The sequence below is a fragment of the Lagopus muta genome, chromosome 1 (assembly GCF_023343835.1).
Source record: "Lagopus muta isolate bLagMut1 chromosome 1, bLagMut1 primary, whole genome shotgun sequence".
In the NCBI taxonomy this organism is placed as follows: Eukaryota; Metazoa; Chordata; class Aves; order Galliformes; family Phasianidae; genus Lagopus; species Lagopus muta.
Window position 1 is genome coordinate 191215013 of NC_064433.1, and position 21617 is coordinate 191236629.

The 21617-nt window shown below is 43.5% G+C and overlaps 1 protein-coding gene across 3 annotated transcripts in view; it reads left to right on the forward strand.

Annotated features, from left to right (window-relative positions):
* The window catches only part of PAK1 (p21 (RAC1) activated kinase 1), a 69337-nt gene that overhangs the window by 16850 nt on the left and 30870 nt on the right, over window positions 1–21617 (forward strand). Inside the window, exon 1 of one of the 3 annotated variants that reach the window (XM_048933337.1) lies at window positions 15827–15847. The exons of the other annotated variants lie outside the window; for them this stretch is intronic. The gene's annotated coding sequence lies outside the window, so the exon portion shown is untranslated. Of the gene's footprint in view, window positions 1–15826; window positions 15848–21617 lie in introns of those variants that run through there. 3 annotated transcript variants of the gene reach the window in all.

Sequence of the window (21617 nt, forward strand, 5' to 3'; positions counted from 1 at the left end):
AATTGGCCAAAATAAAACCCAAGAAACATCATCCATTTCTGCAGAACCCTTTATTCATTTTGTCTTCCACAGCTATTTCAGGATATTTCTTTATTTCAAATGTCAGTGAATTCATTGTGCAGTGAACAGTTGGTTCTTTGTGAAAGCTGCACGAGTTAGAAGATGCTCGTATACGAAAGCCATAAGTATAATACAGATTGTGATGCTTTCTGGACAGCTGCATAACTGAAAATGATGGGTGAAGTGGGATTTTGCTTGCATAGATCCCCTAATCCTCAGTACTTCAAGTTTTTGCTTTGTTTTCTTTGGCTTCAGAAGCAGCCGGTGTCTGGAGCTGAAGCACTCTGGTTGGTGCTCTGCTTAGCGTCCCCAGAAGACTTGCAAACTTAGCCAAGCTTTCAAGCTTGAAAGAGATGAGCTGCAAAGCTTGAATTGCAACTGGATGCTTCCAGTTCTGGGAGTCTGCAACGACTGTGACCTTTTGAAATCTTGTTCAAACTGTTTTTGTTGCACTCAGACAGGAATGTTATGTTCTTTGTTCCACTTCCTAAGAGGCGAAGCTTTTTGTATAGGCTGCTCGCAGCTTTTATAGTTGGATATATACAGGGCAGGGGAGGAAGCAGGCAGAGGCTGTTAGATGTTTTCCAAGCTGCTTAAAAAGTCCTTCTGAACGCATGCAGGAGGTTTGAAGCTCCTAGCTGAATTTTGCAAATAACTTCTGTCTCGATTAGGAACAGAAATAACCGCCAGATTTGAACTGCTTCCAACTTCTGGGCACCCAATTTGTGTCTGTTCAGCAAAGGGGACTCTGTTTAATTCTCAGTTTTTCTAAACTCTGGAAGGAAACATCCAACACCTCAAGTACCCTTACTGAAATGCTCTTGTTTATCCAGCAGGATAAAACTACATTCAGGAATTACAAATAGTGTAACAATTTGCACTGCCTAGTGAAACCACTTAAGCACCCTTCTCAAGGCCTGTGTGCCTTCAGGTATGTGGCTCGAGTCCTCACCAGGCTTTATTGATTGGATAGTTAATATTTTGGGATGAGCAGGTAGAATGGGAATGGCGCCATTTTCTTTGTTAGTGCAGTTAAATCACTAGGAAGAACCTTACACCTGAAAGGCCTCTTGCTTGAAATTGGGTTTGTCAGAATAGCCAAAACTTAGACTGCTGAAGCAGGAGAGCCTTACGTGTAGGAGTAACCCAAAATTTCAAGGCTCTGAGAACTGAACCTGTTCTTCAGTAATCATGGCATCATTAAGGCTGAAGAAGACCTCTAAGATCCCCAAGTCCAACCCCAACCTGTCCCACCATGCCCACTGACCACATCCCTCCGTGCCACATCTCCACAGCTCTTGAACACCTCCAGGTACGGTGACTCCATCACCTCCCCAGGCAGCCTGTGCCAGTGTATTACCACTCTTACAGAGAAGAAGCTTTTTGTAATATCCAACCTAATCCTCCCATGGTGCAACTTGAGGCCATCACCTCCCATCTTTCTATTGTTACCAGAAGATGCCAACTCCCACCTTGCTACAACCTCTTTTCAGGCAATTGGTGAGGGCAATAATGTCTCCCCTGATCTCCTCTTCTCCAGTCAAACAATCCCAGTTCCCTCAGCTGGTTCCCATAAGATCTGTGCACCAGACCTTTCATAGATGCTGCCCTTCTCTGGACATGCTCCAGGGCCTTGTTGTCTTTATTGTATTGAGAAGTCCAAAACACATTTACTAGAGGTACAGCTTCACCATACTGTTGAGTCCATCTCTTATTTTCCTCCCCCATTGCCCACTAGACATCAGCAGTCAGGCACTGAGAAGCACTAAATGTGCATGGCATGGCTGCAGTGGATTCAGCTTTGGGTTCAAAGCCTACAGGGAAACAGGCTTTAAAATGGGCAGACCTTTTTTTGGCTGGCTGTGCCCATAGGCATGCAAACCCTCTGCACACAAATGCGATTTGGAAGCTGTACCCTGGGCAGTGTGTTTTCTCTTGTGCCTGGCTGAGGACTGACCGTGGGACTTCAGCTATTTGCTTCGGAAATTGAAGTTTCAATTGCATCTGATAACCGAGCTGATTGTTACGTTACACATTTAGCAGTCTTGTTTTTTTTTGTTTTTTTTTTTAATAGCTCTTTCCTTAATTACTTCTGTAAATAATTTTAGAAGGCTTTACATCAATTCCAGAGAAGCTGGCATATCAAATCCTTTGAGACTGGCAGCAGGTGCTGTAAGTAATCACTCATATAAATTAAGCAGCATATTCTGAGGCAGTAGGTTAATTTCTAGGTAAACAGCCTGCATACATATTATTGAAATCACCTGCATCGTGACCTAGCAAGTTACCTAAGGCTGTGTGTAGCTTGAATCACTGGATTTTCTCAATGAAGTTAAAGGGCATTTCATTTTTAGAGAAATCTGGGACTGTGTGTGACTTCTAATAGTTGTAATAGTGCTGTGACTCCGAATCATTGAAGCTGATGGGCTCTGTGGTGTCTGTTAAATGACTTTCATTGACTCTACGGAACTCTTTTTAAAATGGTAAGCCTTTGTGTTGCTGCACAGAGCCTGGCTTTGGAGCATTGCATCTCACTTTTAGGGTAGGAAAGTGCAATTCTTACAAACCTAAGCTGTCTTTAAAATGACTTTCTGCATAAAGGTCATGTAAAAGGGACAGAGGAAAGGGGGAGTTTGTCATTAAGTGGAATCCCATGCAAAGTGGAGTAGAGAAGAAGCAATGCCTTTCTTCCGTGGACTCAAGTAACGAAGTAACTTTATGTGAATTGGAACTAAGAAACATGGATTTGTGGTAGACTGTGACTCATCCCTCCTCTGACTTACAGTTGGTACCTGCTATGTCTTGGATGCTCAGCCTAGTTAGCAACCTGCTAAATAGATTTGGAGCTGCTTTTCACAGCCTTCTTTTTTTTTTTCTTCTGTTTTTCTGTTTTTCTGTTCTTCTGTGCTCAGTTGTCTCCAGAAAGAACTGCTCTCAGGTTGGAAGCTTGTATTGGGATGCAGCCCTTCCATATGCGGGAAAAAAAATAAATCCAGATGACAAGCTTCTGATAGTTGAGCTCCGACTTTGACCAGTGTCGCAGAATGGTTGGTTTAAGGGGCTCCATCTTCCTGCTTTGTAGAGCTACTGATTTGTATGCTCTGAAGGCTTATAGAGGCACTGTTGAGATGCTAGTGCAGAGTACTGATTAATAGGTTTTTACACTCTAAGATAAATTCTTTCAATGTTTGTTAATAGGTGAAGAACATCCTTTAAATAAAGAGTGGGACTTTGATTCCAAGTTATGTTTGTCAAGTAAAGGTGTGTTCTAACCCTGTGTTCAAGAAACTTTCTTTACTGGAGAAAGTGCTTACCGCCAACTTGTAGAACTTGGTTGGGTTCCATGCTGAATAATGGAAATAAGATGGATGAGTGGCTTCATTTTTTCCATAGCTCAGCTTCTCCTTTGAAACTTGAAAACTCATGTGAAGCTGTAAGTAAAAAGTCCTCTTCGAGAGATGTTCCAGCACTGTGAGAACTGGGACCAAACTGCCTTCAAAAAATAATGGGAAAGGAAGCTGCTGCCACTGCTTGTGCTGACTGCTCACTCTTTGCAGAACTTGTGATTATGGGTGAAGGTCTGAATGTGCGCTGATGAATTCTCATGGTCTGAGTGTATTCTCTGTGATGCTGTGCAAGGCTCGGAAATCAAGAGCTTGGTCACTTCAAAATGGGTCAGAAATTGACCTAATCTAAATATTGTGGGGTTGAGGGGCAGAAAAATCCTGTTTCCCAAATGATTCGTTGCTTCATGAGTTGCAAAGATGGAAAGCATCAGGTAATGCAGTGATGAGATAACTCAGCAAATATCTTGCAGGCAGCTGTCTGAATGGACTCTTGGAAGGGAAAGCAAAGAACTGAACATCCTCAGTTCCTAAGTATGTCATTGAAGAGCACTGCTTTGCATCTTTCCCACTAATGACTGACTTAAACTCAGCCTATCCAAATCTTTTTTTTTTTCCAGGCTATATAAAGGATTTGTAATGCTTTCTGTTATTCGAAGCAGAACTTGAAGGCAAAACAATCCTTTACCAGCCATACGAATACATTGTTAAGGGGCTTGGATGCCTTAATAACACAAAATAGTAGTCTGCTAGCCTGTCCTCAAGAATGAAACACATCAAGCAAATTGCTGTAACATTAGATTGAAACTTGGCAATTACATTTGTGAGGCAATTTGATTCTGCTCCCTTAAATTGCCTCTGGAGAACATCCCACTGTAGTCCTGGTCTGATTCCAAGCCTACTCTGCAGACGCCCTGAGCATGGCCGTGTTAAGCAGCCAGTTCTGATGGTGTGGTCTGTGGAGTCGCTAAAAAGCCTTCAAACCTCGTTTGCATTCTGAGAGCTTTCCGTTTAGGAAAGAGAAACTGACACCATCCCAATTTTAAATTTGGAAGAGGAAGAAAAAGCAAAAGGCCTCAGAGAACCAGGCTTTCGTCTAGAGTGCAGAGCTAGCAGGTTTATTTATTGCTCTGGCTTTCCAACCTGCCTTCCCATTTGAACTCCTCCTGACTGCTCTACTACTGCATCCCCTCATTGCATCTCTCCGTTAAAACAGAATCACTTCTAATTTTACAAGCTCAGTTCTCCCATAGGTGCTCTTGGTCACAGTTGTGGACCCTCTCTTTGTCCTTTCACAACCATCATCTGAAAATCTTTCTGCTGCTTTTTGTCTTAAAAATTACATCTGAAGTTAAGGCTCCCTGTTTTTTACTGCCATATAAATTCTGCATGATAATTACAGGATAACAGCTGTGTAACTGAGAGACTGCTGCCATTTCAGATGACAAAAGCCTGCCCAAGCAGCAGCAGTCCAGCTTCTTTCACACAAATTCCAGGGGCAGTGATGATGAATTTCCTGGGTTCTCTGCTTGGTGGTGACAGTGGTATCTGTGTGGCTGCAGTATATTATGCTGTAAGTAATAGTTTAATGGGCTGGTATGCAATAAATTGCTATTTTCTGTTGGCGTGTGGTTTTCAACAGTATGTCAGAGAATTACTTAAGTCTTTGAATTTTTATTGTTCAGAGGCAGTATTTTAAAAATGGGATCATGATATGAAGGATTTGTGAAGAGGAGGGCCTACAGGCTTTTATCTGCTGCAGATATTTCCTAGCTAGAGTATATAAGTCATGAATATGACAAATATGTTTTTTTCCCCAATGTAAAATGCACGCCTGTTAACTATTCTGTGGAAGTCTTTTTGTCATTTGATAACTCAGAGCTGCTTTTAAGCTTTATAAGTTTTAACCCATCTTGTCTTTTTGGCAGTACGTGTGCTCACAATTGGACTCTTGTCCCAAAGTGAGTTATATTTAAACACCTGAAAGATCCACTGTCAAACTTTCCCTCGGCTGTCTTTTAAAACTGTTGTGGATTTTTTTGTGTGTGTTTTTGTTTGTTCTGTTGGTTCTCATGTCAGAGAGCTGCTGTGACAGCTTGAGTCTGTACCCAATGATTACATGTGATGTCCCATTAGGAGCTGTGGTACCATATAAAGCTCTTGGTTTGTGGAATGCAGGAACTGGCTGTTGCTTGGCTCCCTGCAAGAAACAGGTCAGGTTGGGTTGCATGAAGCTGATGAAACTTTTCTTCGAGGGAAGCATTCAGCTTGGACATATGGTTAACAAATATTGCCTACATAAGAGTGCAGAATCAGAGAATCATAGAATGGTTTGAGTTGGAAGGGACCTTTAAAGGCCATCTGGTGCAACTCTACTGCAATGAACAGGGACACCTACAGCTCCATCAGGTGCTCAGAGCCCTTCCAGCCTGACCTTGAGTGTCCCCAGGGATGAGGCATCACCACCTCTCTGGACAACCTGTGCCAGTGCCTCACAGCCCTTATTGTAAAAATCCTTTTCTTTATATCCTTACATCCAGCTTAAATCTCCCCTCTTTTATTCAGTGATTGTTTGATGATGTCATGGTTGAAAATGCTCTGTGGGGTTTTTGCTTTTATAAACCTGGTTTGTTTGGCATTCAAGCAGCCTTTGGAGCTGTGGTTTTTGACTGTGTGCTTTTAAAATCGACGTGATAAAAATCCTGCTATTATGGAATGGCCACAGTATGTGTGTATGCACGCTGCATGTGTATTGGCTGAACTAAGCTGTTCCAAAATACACCCTTGGAAAGCTCATCTCGGATGCCGTCCTTTACATTTTGCCAGTTTTCAGAAGCTGTCAGGTAGAACTGTGTGGGAAGTGTTACAGGGCAAGATGGGATGAATCCTGAACTCCTAATTTGGGCCAAACACCCACTGGTTTCAGTGGGTGGCTTGCTGGCACCAAGGCCAAGTACCCCTTTAGCTATCACAGATGACCTTTCATCTCTTTTAAATTACTGAGACTGAGCATTGTTGCCCATATCTTACATTACAGATCAACCTGCAGGATTACAGCCCTTAACTTCATCCATGCAGTTGGGTCTGTGATCAAGAAGTTGGTTAAATGAAAACATTTCCAGTAGCTGTTCTTTAGATTCTCAGTAAGGCTGGGGAAATGCCAGCAATCTGGTAATAGAAATTAGCTGGGGATGCAGAGCACTGCATAAGGAAGACTTCCATTCTGTTGGGAAAACTCTGATGTTCTAAATTCAACTTTTCATAAATGGAGAAAATATAACCGCTTTCACTTTAAAATAGAAGCTTCATCTCAGAATATCAACACAACTTTACTGAAGTAATTATTGTTCTGATAATTGATGTTATTTATGTGTTTAAGGAAAATGTTTCAATGAAATGCCTGCTGATTTTCCCAGGCTGTTTCTTTCCAGCTTGAGATTTGGAGTTGCATGTATGTTAGAAGTAGGTACCTGAGGCTCCTCACTGGCACCACGCAGTTGAGATCATAAAATCTTTTGGCTTCTTCTGTCCATGCAAGAAAGAGGAAAATGTTGCGCTTGTGTTGGCGGCATCCCAAAAAACAAAACAATATCCCAACTCTTATTAAAATAATTGCACGCAGGTCTTTTTTTTTTAAACCAAGTACGTGTTTCTTATGGTAACTGCAGTTGCAGAAATACCTGGAAGGAATTTTTTTCATGCTGTTTTCTTTCCATACCTGACTTTCTTCTAAAGAGTTGATTGAGGAGGGCACAGCAAGTGAATAGCACTGTCCCTTTCCCACCCCCACCCCCCCTTCTTGTGCCTCCATAATCACAAACTAGGTCAGTGCAAGATCTGGGACAAGAGCTTGCATCTCCAAAGTACCAGGACTGTACTGCAGACCTTAAAATTCAAAATGAGGGGTTGTAGTGCCCAACTCCTTCACACACTTTTCTGCTCAAGGTTGTGGCTTACCTCCTTTTTTAATCTCCATCACTAAATCGAGGCCTTGAATACCGTAGACTGACTGAAAATCTGCTTGCTTTAGATAAGCCCAAATGGTTTGGGGTGGTGCCCCTCTCCGTTAGAAGCTCCCTGCCACTTTCTGTGGCTGGTAACTGCAGACTTAATGAGGTTGGCAGGGAGTCACTTTGTGCAACCTCTGCCTCAAAGCTGCTCGGGCAGTGTGCTCTGGGGGCATGTCCTGATGGGCTTTGAGTGGTGTCCAGGATGGCAGCTCTACAGTCTTTCTGGGCAATCTGTTCTAGGATTTGACTCCCTATGTTAAAAAGGGGTTAATTTAAAAAATAATAATAATAATAAAATTATTTTTTCTTTTTGTTATTTTGTTACTGTTTATTGGGATTTCCTGTGTTTCAGTTTATGCCCATTGCCTCTTAACCTTGTTGTTATATACCACTGAGAAGAGTCTGGCTCCAACTCTACACTATCTCTATAATACAACTCTATACTATCAGGTATTTACACATATTGATAAAACCCTCTGAGCTTTCCATTCTGCAGGCTGAGCAGTCCCAGCTCTCAGCCTCTCCTTATATGAGAGGTGATTAGAGGTTGAATATTTGGTAATATTTCCACTCAGAATGGTAATGCATTGGCACAGGCTGCCCAGGGAGGTGGTGGAGTCACCACCCGAGGAGGTGTTCAGGAACGGTGGAGATGTGGCACTGAGGGACAGTGGGCATGGTGGGGGAGAACTGGGATTGGACTTGATGATCCTAGTCTTTATGATCCTGTGATTACGTTGACGTCCTTTTACAAGACTCACTCCAGTGTCTCCACATCTCTCTTGCTCAGGGGAGGTGTGCACTTGACCCAGTACTCCAGATTTAATTAACCAGAACTGAGCTGAGGGTAAGAATCCCTTTCCCTTGACCAGCCAGCAGTGCTTTTCCTGATTCATCCAACAAGCAGCTGAACCTTCATTGCCACCATGATGCATTGGTGGCTCATGCCCAATGAAGCACCAACCAGTGCTCCTTAGTGTCTCTGCCCAGCTTTTCTGCAGGTAGACTCCCAACCTATACTGGTGCCTGGCATTATTTCTCCCCAGCGGCAGAAGTTTTGCATTTTCATTTTGTTGAACCTTGGCTCCCTTCTCCAGCCTGCCCTCATCCCTCTGAGTGGCAGCACAGCCGTCTGCTCTGTCAAAACACCCAGCCAGATTCTGAATGGTCTGCAAACTTGCTGAGAGTGCACTCTGTGCCATCACCCATAATCTTTCCTTTATGAAGAATCCAGAGCCCTTTGTGGAGTGCTTAATGAATCGAGTCTCTCAACAGTCCTTGAAGTTGCTGTTCGCTAGGGAAAATCAGTCACAGATGAGGTAACTTCCCTTAGAATGAAAGAGCATCAAGTTGTGCACCGTATAGCAAGGGGCTTGATTTTAAGGTTGGACACTTAAATTCCTTGAAGCTCTGATACTTGCTTCAATACCAACCATGCTGACACTAACAACCTGATCTGTGGCATTGCTAGTTGGCCAAAAGCTGAACAAGGAATGCTTTCCAGGGAAGGAAATCTGTGAGGTTGGTGGGTAAAATGCAGTAGAAGAATGAGAGAAAAATCCTATTGGAATTTGCTAGTATCACAGTGATTTTTTCCCCCCCCTAAACTGTGCCCCATAGGAAATAGGGGCATCAACTGAAATTGCTCAATGCTTTCTTTATATCCCCCCTCCCCCCAAACCTACACCCTAGGCATAGTCTCAACCTCTGGGCTAACAGATGGTGTGGGGAGGAAGGAGGGAGGGAGAACAATTTGCATCTAAATAGCTGAAATAAAAAAAGGGTCCCACAGACCAGCCCCACTCACCTGCTGTTTAAATCCCCCTGAGAAACAGGCAAACACACTCAGTTTTTCAAGGTCTGTGTCAGCTGTACTGAATCTCTGAGGTGTTCTGTCCTAGAAAGGCTGAAAGCATGTGTGTTGTGCTGGCTTGACTGTGTTTGGCCCCAAAAATACAAACCTGAAAGAATTTGCTTCTTTGAAGCTGGCTGACAGCTGTTTCACTTCTGTTCAACCTTCCTAGCAGGACAACTGCTGTTGGCTATCAAAATTAGTGCTGTGCAAACACTAATTTGATGGGAAGTTTAGGAACAGTATTGCTTCCTCCCTCAGCTTCGTGCTCGTATGACCATACAAGCCAGTCTTCAAAGGTGCTCTTGCCATCTGGTCCTTTTACCTTGTGCAATGTGATCTGGTGCTGCAGCTGTGCCTGCAGGTGAAATGGGGTCTGGCCCCAGTGACCAATCTCCAAGCTCAGTACAGTGGTGACCCTTCAGGACTGGATCACTGGGCTGAGGCCAATGGGATGATCTTCAACAAGGGCAAGTCCTGGGTCTTGCACTTTGGTTGCAACAACTCCATGTAGCGCTATGGGCCTGGAGCAGAGTAGCTGAAACCTGGATGGTAAAAGAGGATGTGGGGGTGCTGGTTGGCGCTCAGCTGAACGTGAGCCAGCAGTGTGGCCAGGTGACCAAGAAAGCTGATGGCTCCTGCCTTGTATCAGAAATAGTGTGACTAGCATGAGTAAGGGAGCTGATGTCCCTTCCGTATTCTCAGCTCTGGTGAGGCTGCATCTCAAGTAATATGTTTTAGTTTTGGGCCTCTCACTACAAGACAGATGTTGATGTCCTGGAATTTGTCCAGACAAGGGCAGTTAAACTGTGAAAGGTCTGGAGCACAAGTCCTATGGGGAGCAGCTTAAGAAACTGGGATTGTTGAGGCTGGAGGAGAGGAGGCTCGTGGGAGACCTTATTTCCCTCTACAACTTCCTGAAAGGATCTTATAGCAAGGGGGGTTAGGTCTTTTCTCCCAGGTAACAGCAGTAGGACAAAAGTGAATGGCCTGAAGTTGCACCAGGAGAGGTTCAAGTTGGATATGTGGAGAAACTTCTCTGAAAGAGTGATAATGCATTGGCACAGGCTGCCCAGGGAGATGGTGGAGTCACCATCCCTGGAGGCATTCAGGAACAGTGGAGATGTGGCACCGAGGGACGTGGTCAGTGAGCATGGTGGGGATGGATTGGGGTTGGACTTGATGATTTTAGAGGTCTTTTTCAACCTTAATGATTCTTTGATTCTAGAAATAAATACTGTGAAGATATTATAGGTGGTTAATGGATGTTAATAGTTTTGTCTCTTGGCATGTTCTCTATCTCTCAATGGGCCTGAAGCATTTGGAGTTTACTTTGGTAGTCCTAAGGGCTTAGCATGATAAAGAGCAGTGAAGGAGATGGCTGGGGACATCCCAATATCTTCCATGTGGTGACCTGGTGGAAAAATGCTTCTGCAGAGAGCTATTTCAGTTTGTGGACTTGGAAGACCTTGAATCTTTAGCACAAGCCTATAGAGAAACATGAAGGGATGCTGTGAGATTAAACTCATTTGGGTTATCCAGCCCTCCTTCCTGCAGAAGTGTCTTGAAAGAAGGAATGTGCTAAAGAGGCGTGGCTTGGTTTTCTTTTCTCTTTAAACCCTAAGTGCATTTCCATACAGTGAATGGTAGTAGTTGAACAACCCATAGGCGTGAGGTAAATGTGGATTTGAGCAACAACCATATTTACATGCCTCAAGGGTCGGTTGATTTTTATTTTTAATTAGCGTGGATTCCAATTGGAAGAAATGAGATCAGATGTATGTATACACACAGAAGTAACTAGGCAATGCACAATACAATATTATATGAACTCAGCCCTCTCTATAAAGCTTTATAGCTTTTTTACAGCTTGTGTTTTTTTAGTAGTTGGTATCACCTGAGGTTGGATGCTGTATAAATTGTCACATGTTGCATAGTCACTCCCTGGGCATGAACACAATGGGTGAGTTGCATGGGTGGTGCAAGTTACGTGTGTATGCACTTATGTATGGCTGCAAGTGTGTGTATATATTAAGTCCTGTGTATACATGTGTGTGTTTAACATGCACTCTCTGCACTGTGCTGTATGATGTGCAGCATCTCCTGCACTGCTCCTCTTCTGCCGTTTCTCCTGAAGCCCATCAGTGCCCCATGCAGGTAACTGGCTCTGGCAGCTCTGCTGCCTCGTGCTGCTGTCTCTGCTGTATAAAATGTTTGTTATGCAGCAGGACCCCGCAGAGCATCTGAGAGCAAATCCAGGAATGAAAAATGGGAGAGCGACTTGTTGTACAGAAAAGGAGTATTCCGATGTTTTGTGGTGCTTCTTCTGGGTACAGACCTGAAAGCTTCAAATTAGAAGTGCTGGATTGGAGCCACGCCTACAGCAATCTTCAGGATAATAGGATTATTTGACTGATTTTTAATTAAAGTAGATTCTAACTAGATTATTCTTAGCACGCATTCAGCTCGGGTTTGTTGTTATTGGTCTAATTGCCTCCTAAATTAGACACACCAATATTCTAATTCACCCTCCCTCTGAGGACACTGGCATTAAGTGAGAGAGTAAAATGCTATGTAAATGATATACAGGCTGTGTGCAAGGTAGGAAACTGTCTTGAAAAACATTAGCCAGAATTTAAGTCTTATCTTTATGTAGGATATCTTGCCAGGCATGATAAATTGATATTTTTTTTCTGTATTATCTATTTCTCTGTCCTGACAGGACTTTTAAAATGCTTAGAAATGTAGAGTGAGAAAAATGCCAATGATTGCAGCCTTTGAGGAAGGAGCAGTTAATGGATCTCCAAGGACATACCCGGAATACAGCTGCCCTGTGGGGGAGAGGAGGTCAGGAGCAGCTGAGCAGGGGCTGGAGGCAGCTCACCGTGTCAGATCTGAGATATATGCTGGCTGCTGATAACGTGGGATGTTAAAATGACAGAATTGGGGTTGATTTGCTCAGAGCTTTTATTTTTTTTTTGAGTTCCTTACTGAGTTCCACAATCTGAGCTTTGACCACTTCCATTTGAGATACTTTGGTTCAGCTTTAAACAGAACCAAGGCGTTCAGATTTTGCAGATTTTAATTGTACTGAGGATCAGGACCCCTTGGGGAGGTTTCACATATGGAGATGCAAATGCAAGCTCTGTTCAAAGTTTAAAGCATATGCATTAAACTCAAATGCAACTTCTATATTTAAATCTAGCAGGGACCTGATGGAACAGCAGACCACAAATTTGGATGCCTGATTTATCATGTTTTAATAGAGCAACAGAGACTTTGAGATTGTGGTCGCAGTATTTAGAGAGGAGGAACAGCCTGAAGTGACTGCTGTTAAAAATTAAAGCAGCCAAATGTGCATTGCTTGGGAAGTTGTGATCAGCACCTGTAAATACAGCAGTACAAAAATAACCTGGCATGGAGGAAAACTCAGCTTGAAGGAAATCACTGGAGGAAAGTCTGGAAGCAGCTGCCTTGTACTTGGAAAGGAGAGAATCTACTTACGCCACTGGGTCGTGTTCACTTCTGGGTTGAGTCCTGGGATCTTCTTTCCCCCAGAATTTCACTTTGCAGCATCTCTCTGTAAGCACAGGAATGGTATGAATGGGAACCTCAGCAAAGAGGGAGGCAGGATGTAAATGCCACGAGGTGAAGGGAGCAAAATTAATTGGAGAAATGCAACCCTATTCATTCCTCCTGGATCTGTTCAGGGACTGGGATTTCTTGTGTAAAGCCAGTGGGTGAGCTTACAGTGTGCTAACTAAAGAATTTATAATACCTCTTTTTGCACCCTCTTGCATTGAATTTATAATAGGAGGGATAGGGAACCTGGGCAGGTAACCTGGGGTTGATGCTGAAATGAGAGTTCTTTTGAATGATTCTGAGGAAGCTTTAGGCTCTGGGTAGGTGGCAGGAGCCTTTGTGAACGCATGCTGGTGGTGTACAGCCTTGAATCTTCCTTACTGGAATTAAAAGTCTGGTGATTGTCGACCTGCATTTGGGTCTGCTGCATGCTGTGCTCTCATAGGGATGCTTGTTTACATGCTGATTACCTTATGAGATAGCAGCAGTGGGACTTCAGCAAGATGATTTGCAGGTGCTGAGAAGGGAGCTACAAGCTTCTTGGCAGCACGTTAGTGACTGTGTTCTAAAATGATTTTTAGCATTTTAAGAACAGGGAGGAAATGGAAGTAATCTAACCAAGCAGTTTTGATATAAATAAAACGTGTACTGGTAGTCTACCCATCAGTGAACCTGAATTCTGCTGAATTTCCAGGTCATATAGGTACTAATTTTAAGATGTAGATACCTGTCCACTGGGAAATGGATCGAAGGAAGGCAGTTGCTTGCTGAAGATGCTTTCAGGACTGGGTTCAGGAGCTCTGTCGGCCCTACACACAGACTTGTAACACTGGAGTGGGTTTTGTGCCTGCAGTTGATGTCATTCCTGAGAGAGAATGAGGTTTGAATATAGAGTCGTAGAATCAGTAAGGTTGGAAAAGAGTAAGATCAGCTAGTCCAACCATCAGCCCATCATCTCCGCTAGCAGAGAAGATCCACGTGTCCTACCTAAAGCTGCTTAAGTAACTGCAGCCTGAAGACAGGATAGGAAGATTCATGCCCCAGAAAGAAGCTATTATAGAATCACAGAATGGCTTGAGTTGAAGGGACATCAAAGATCTTTTCGTTCCATTTCCCCTTCTGGTCATCTTATTGAGTTCTACTCCTCATAGTAATATGGTGCCTTAAAAAGGGTCTGCTGCTGTATTAAGTGATGTCCTTCTATTTCCTTTTATTCAGCAAAGTAAAAATACTTCAGTTGGCTCATGGCTTTATTTAACTGAGTGCTAATGTGAGTTCTGCCGTAATATATTGTAGAAACAGCAGATCCTTTCACCAGATCTATAGAGCTTTCTGTTCTCTGCCTACGTACAGTAAGTACTGTTGGGATCTGAGGAAATGATGTGATAGGAGGCCGGATGGTATTTCCTGAAAACAAACTGCTGCTCGTTAAATTAAATGATGATGATGATTCTTAATGGACTACTGAATGCTCTGCAGTCCGTTTGATGGAAGTAAGGAAGTCTAGGAGCAGGAGACCTTGGCACTGTGTACTTGCTACGCCTTTGTACATAGTAGGCTTACAAACTGCCTGCAATAGCAAGTTGAGCAAACCGTATATCATTATAAGCACAGCTGATGCTTTAGAGTCATAGAATCATTAAGGTGGGGGAGAGCATCAAGACCATCAAGTCCAACCCCAGCCCACCCTCACCGTGCCCCCTGGCTGCGTCCCTTGTAGCCCATGTGCCACATCTCCATGGCTCTTGAATACCTCCAGGTGAAAATTAGGAATTTGGGTGGAAACCCTAAGCTACCGTAGACTTTCCTACTCTTTTAGATGAACTGTGTTGCAAACTTGAACCAAATTTATGTCCAGTTTTTGAACTGTTGGTCTTTACTGATGCCAAATTAGGCCTTTCATTTATGGGTCTTTCAGTTTATTTTCCTTGTCTCTAAAATCAGTTTGTGAACAAAACCCACTTGCTCAACACAGAAGTCATTTTATCTTGGGAAAAGTATTCACTCTTCCTCTTTCTCCAACTTCTGAAGATGAAGCAGAACTTGAAAGGAGCAATGTGAAACCATTCTGTGATTTCATGTAATTGAAAACCACTGCCAGTATGACAATCCTGGCTAGTAATTAAGGGAATGTGACAGCTTTGCCAGTCTGTTACATAAATACCACTGAGCACAGAGCTTCCCACTGTCATTAGCTGCAGTGAAGACAATGGGGCTACACAGAGCACTGAGCTCCTCTCTGATGATAAATGTTTGCATTTCTAATTAGCACTGAACTGTTGTGGCATTTTTTCCTCAGTCTAATTGGAGCTCTTGGATGGCTTCACCAGCTAGCTATGCTGGTGGTGTTTTCTTGCTCTGCAGTTTCCCAGAGAGAAGGGAACTGGATGTGTTGCAGCGTTAGATCATTGGATTCCTCTTTGCAGGTCTCTGTCTGGGTTTCTCTTCTGAGAAGAGTTCATTTTTTCTGGGTCCATGAATATTTTCTGTAGTTTGCATGCTGTGGCTTTTTGCTGCCTGTGGTGCCCTCTGTGCTCACAGGATATTTCTGGCCTGACCTGACCATGTTATAGTTTTTCTCACTTATTTCACATCTCTGCCCCTGTTGCTGAATAGCAAATGTCAAATCTCTACATTTAACAAGATGTCTGCATACGTGCTGTGACTTTGTAAATATGCGTACGTGTTCAAAACCCAAATGAGACGTTCAGGATCAATAGAGCTATTTACATTTTGAAATCTGCTTTCAGCTCCTTCAGGCAGGTACTTATTAGAAATTGTTATAGATCAGTGGACTTGTGTATTTTTGTGATTTACAGACAATGTCTGTCTAACGCTAAAGAAATCCTACTGAGCAAGCCTGCCCAGCTCCAGTTATCAGAACAGTCCTTTACAGAGAGATTGCTGATCTTGTAGAAGAGCATCTGTCACCCACCACAGCTCTCTGCAGTTCCCAGAGAGGATGCTGTAGTGAGGCGGGGGTTCGCATCTTCTCCCAGGTAACAGAGATAGGAGGAGGAGGGAGGGCCTTAAGTTGTGCAAGGGGGGGTTCAAGTTGGTTATAAGGAATGATTTCTTCTTGGAAAGAGCAGTGATTCATTGGCACAGGCTGCACAGGGAGGTGGTGGAGTCATTGTCCCTGGAGGCATTCAAGTACAGTGGAGATGTGGAACTGAGGGACGTGGTCAGTGGGCATGGTGGGATGGGTTGGGGTTGGATTTGAGCATCCTAGCAGTCTCAATGATTTAGCTTCAGAGCAGCCTTTCCAATTTGGCTAGAGGTGAAGAAAAAGGAGTTTCCATTTGAGCTGCACTGTAGGTGGGAAGGCACTGTACACTTCCACATTAGGGGGTAATGGGGCTTACTTCTGAGCCCTGTGCTCTGGGTTCATCTTCCGGATTGAAAACTTTTGAACAGTAAAAAAAAAAAAAGATCTGTGATTTGCTTGCTTTCAGTGCTGTGCTGCTAACATGCAGTTTGGACTCAGAGCCAAGTAACTGATGTGGAAAGCAGTGGTGGTGCCTTTAACTGCGTGTTTTAATATATTTTCTTTATGATGCATCTAGTCATTTCCTCCGGAACACAGGTTTCCTCCAGGAAACCTGCTTACATGGGCTTTTGGTATACTTTCATATAAAAGGTCTTTATTTCCCCCACCGTGCTTAGCGAGCTCTGACTCCAGTTGCTACTTTGACTTTCGGCTGTGCTGTGAGCTCAAGTTGAATCCCAGCCAAGGAAAAAGCTGGGAAAAGGAGCCTGCACCGACATCTGCCCCAACAGCATCACTTGTTCAAGCATGTAGCTGAGGAGGGGAGGCACATTTCTGGAGGTGAGGAAATAATAAGGATGATATGTGGGCTGAGAACTCCTTAAAAAAGCGATACTCTTGGTTCCTTCTCTCTCAACTTGGATTTTTTTGTTTTGTTTTAAATATGGGTGCAGTTTATTTCCCTTGGGGTTTCTAGGAGGAAATTCTTTACTCAGGGGGTGCTGAGGTCCTGGCACTGCTGCCCAGGGAAGTTGTGGGTGCCCCAATCCTTTTAGTGAAAGCTGCACCTTGGTTATTTAAAATGAGAAGGAGCTTCCTTAGCTTGAGTGAAAGGAGAACTCGGCTCTGTTGCTAGGAATCGAGGAGTTATAATTAGTCTGTTCTTCCTTAAAAGCATATCTGTGTGGTATGGTGAGTTGGCATCTATGTCTGCCCAGGAAGAAATTCTGCACTTCTCCTACCAAGAAGCAGCGCTCAAAGTGGATCAGGTTCTTCTGCAAAATACAGGCTGGGGAATCCCACCAGCAGTGCTTTTATTTAGCCCAAATGAATGGGCTTGCATTAAAGAGTACCTTTTGAAAGGACCCTCCTGTCTTTTGCCTTTTAAAATTCCAAGCCTCCAGCATTCCTGTTGAGGTGTAACTGGTCAATTATGCTTTATGTCTGGCACTGTGGAAATGGTGCTGGCAGAGCATCAAGGCTGCAACCGGTAGCTGGCCCTCAGCCATGAGAGTCTGTTCCCCAGCCTCTCCTCATCCCACCCTCTCTCACTGCAGCAGTGGATACACTCCCCTTTAAGTGTATACATTTCTTTTAGTGATTCAATAATGGCTTTGTTTAATATAGTGATTTCATCTGTGTCTTTAGGTGCTGGCAGCAACTGCGGGGTTCTTAACAGGTGACTTTTTTAAACAGATGAGTAAACAAGGTAGTCTTCTAGTTCATTAGAACTTCATAAAAAAAAAAGCTGTTTTTCTCCTTACATGGGAATAATTCACTGGTAAACGTTGGGTCTGGAGCAATGCATCATTGCCCTTGACTTTTTTGTTTAATTGGTGCTCTTGCAGAGCACTGAGATATGCAGCATAACTGGCTGGGGAGCCAGCTAGATGCTACACTTACTGTTTTTTGTTTTAATTCATCTAAATGTGACCATCAGCTTGTCCTGCCCTAGGACATGAGCATTGCTACTGCCCTGCTTTGTGATGGCATGTCCTAAATCCCATCCGCTGTCTGGTGGCAGACCTGGACACGTGTCCTACCTCAATTCCAGGTGGAACATGCATAGGGTGTTTTTCTTTCAATGCAAGACTGTGCTTGAGACTGCAGCTTAGTCCCATGCAAAGTAATTAAGAAAAAAATGAATGAATGCCTTTTTCAGCCTTTGTTGAAACCCAGCTGGTGAACTGCACAGTTAATTTTCTGCTGGGATTTGGAAGAGAGGATGACACACAGTGAGAGAATCTCTGCTGCTTGCAGTATGTTTGAACAAAGCAGGAGCCTGCCCTGGCTTTTTTGGTTGATGCAAGGAGGAAGGAGATTTTAAATGTCCAGCCTGGAAGTGAAAGGATACAGGGATGCTGGTGCAGAGGTAAAATGCTGGTTCTGATTAGGAAAATATCAAGTGAGAGTAAAGTCTCCTTCTGCCTTTTCTGTGGTCAAGATGCTCATGTGTGGTCTTTCCTCACCCTGGCAACAACAGGAAAGCAGCATTTTGGAAAAATGTGAGATTTTCATCTGGTAGTAGGCAGAGCTAGAAAAGCACTTGCTGAGCATCCTCCTTCCCCCACTCTTTTCATATCATTAATTCATCTGTAAGTCGTAGTGAGTAACTTACAGCTACTGTCTTGCCAGACTGCATGAATTATAGATGGCTGTTTTATGAGTTTTTGTGTTGACTCCAGCCATTAGTGTGTGTTGGGCAGTTTTCTTTGTTGCATCTACTGTAGCGCAGGTTTTCAACTCTCATGATTTTTTATTTTCCAGCCTTGCTCAAGGAATGCAAAGAAAACCCAACCAACTCAACAGAAACTTACAGTTTAGCGTGGAGCATCAGGTTCCATAGAATCGCTTGAGTTGGAATTGACCCATAAAGGTCATCTAGTCCATCTTCCCTGCTATAAACAGAGACACCTATGACTAGAGTAGGTTTGAAACGAGCTTGTTTACCAGAGGCAAAAAATGGCATAAATGAAGGATCTTTGCTCTCTTTCATTTTCATGCATGTGTCTTAAATACAGGAGTGCCAGAGGGCTCCACTTACGTTGAAGTCCCACTCTGCAAGACGAACTGGATAGCCTGTGGCTGTTACTGTAGGAAAGAGGCAGAAAGTAAAGGATTTTGAGCCATACCTGTGTAATACTGATAAGCAGACCTGCTCAGATATGTGCGTATCTGCACACTCTTTGATTGCCACTGTTGGCATTTTGCTCTCTACTGTCCTGATAACACCATGTGTCCCATCTGGAGCTGCCAGGCAGTTTCCTGAGTTGCTTGCCTCCATGCACACAGTCTGTCCATTCTTCCCACATGCAGAAATGTTTCGTAGAAGTGTGAGAAGGATTTGTCAGGTTTGCTGTTTGGTTCTGTTGAGGCTGGGGCAATCTCATGGGCTTCAAAAGCTGATGGATAGGGACAGAGAGCTACTGGAGGCCACCATAACTTCTGATACAAGCTTGGATGCCATTGACATTCTTAACCACCCAGCATGCTCTTGGCTCGTGTTCAGTTGCTTGTCAACTAACAACCCCAGGTCCTTTTCCTCCACAGTCCTTTTGAGGGACATGGTTTAGTAGGCATGGTGGTTATGGGTTTATGGTTGGACTAGATGATCTTAGTGGGCTTGTGCAACCTTAATGATTCTGTGATTCTGTAACTTGACTCATGGTAGTCATAGCCTGTGTAAAGTTGTGTAAAACTGTTAAAAGTCACAGTATATGTAAAACTTTTATTTTCATTAGGGCTGTCTGCTGAAACAACCTGGTCTTCTGTCTTTCATTGCACTGGAATGGCTGCAGAAATCATAGTCCTAGACTGTGCTTTCCTAGTGATGTCTGGTTTGCTTTGAGTGCTGCTATTTTAACATATAGTTGTAGAGAATAATGATGTCTGCACCTACCATGTGCTCCCTCATCCAACGGCAGTTGAAAAGTTCACGTGCTGGGTAACTGCTTCCACTGTTCGTTTATAGTCCTGCTGCTGAAACATAAGATGGATTTCTCTCGGAGTTCAGCATGAGCAGCATGATGTGGAGAGGGAAGGAAGCTCAGTCCAGTGCATTCCTGTTGGGATGGATCGTGTGGAGCAGTGACTCACTTCACCTCTAAGGTTTTGCCAACTGCTGAAGCAATTGCCTGCTGCTCTGAAATTTAGCAGAGCCTCTACGCAAGGGAAGTTGCTTCAGTTTTGCTTACAAGGAGATTATTTTTGGGAGGAAAGAATTTGAGCAGTCAATCAGGCTACATGATGAGGGCTGCCTCTGTAGCCACATTGGTGCTGCGAGGCCGTGGGGAGATAGATGTGGTCCTGTCAGGGCAGAGCTTCATCCAAAAACTTTGAAGCTCACACAAGATTTTAAAGCACAACAACATTGACTCCGGGGTAGACCATGTTTCCATATTACAGAGAGATGTCTGAAGCAGATTCTTAATTTTTCATGTAAATATGTTGTGGAAAAAGCCTTATGGGGTCCCCCAAGAATAGCAGTACTTATTGCAAGGGCTAACTGCTGCAGAAGCAGTCTCTTAATTTGGTAGGTTGAAGGATTTCTCCCACCTTTGGTCTCCAAGCAGATTAAATATTTCTTGTGACACATAACAGTTGGATTGCAAGAGGGATTTGGGGACTTGAGTGATAGAAAGGAAAGGCAAGGCTGTGCTGTAGGCTTTGTCCTTGTGAAAGCTGCAGCTACCAAATACATATAAACAAGCATTGTTCGTTGTAAAATATGTGACTTCTCAGTAGTTAGTTTCTCTTTTGGGGAATAGCAGAACGTAAACAAGAGCTTGTACTGCCGGTGCTTCCAGCCCGGCCATAAAACAGTAATTCACTTGTACTCTGTCCTTTCTGACTGGTGGTTTTGAAAAGCTCTCTTACACTAAAGAAAATGGAAGCAGATTTCCATGGTGTTTTGCACTGATGCAGCTGGGCATGAAGATGCTTGACGTTGAGAGGTTTTTCATAGGTTTTCATGGTCTTATTTTGCTTACATTCTCTTTTACCTCCCCCTAGTATTACACCAACCTCTGCCTATTATCTGTGGGATTTTCATGCTCTTCTCATTTCTTTTTCTTCAGCCTTGCTGTTCTATTCTCCTTTCTTCTCCCATGTTCCTCTCTGGTTTTGCATCCATTTCCCACTACAGGAATCTCATCCCCACCTCCTTACCTCTCCATAGGAGACAGACTGCTGGAATTTTTTTTTGGCTGGTGGAATTCTTGGATGCTGCTGTATGCAGGTCACCCTGGGGTAAATCAGTGTTGCAGCAGTTGCGAGGATGGAGAGGGTCATTTGGCAAGTGTAGAGCTGCTAACATTTACTTTACCTGTTGGATACATATTCCTAGCATCCTTGCAGCAATTTGCTTTCCACTGATCAAGTAAGTGAAGAATGCAGATCTTCCATGACACTTCTGATTTTGGCTTTTCAAATTGTTTAGTAGTTCCAGTTTGGTGCTGACACCACTGAAATGGCAATGTGCAAAGCCTGTCAAGGAGTCCTCAATGTCTTCGTGTTGCACAAAGTATGTGAGCAACAGTGGCTGCCAAACTTGCTCAACTAACTCAACTTGCAGTTGAGTTTAAGGTTAGAATTCTTTTGCCCCCTGCTTGGATGGAGAGGAAATAATTTGCTTTACTTTGTTGCTGTCAGACCCCCTGTTACTTACTTCTGCTAAGTTTTTACACTGGAAAATGGCATGAGTCTAAAGCATGAGCAATGGGAGATAAACAGGGCACATGTCCTTGCATACCCGTGCAAGTGCTCAACTCATTTCTGACACC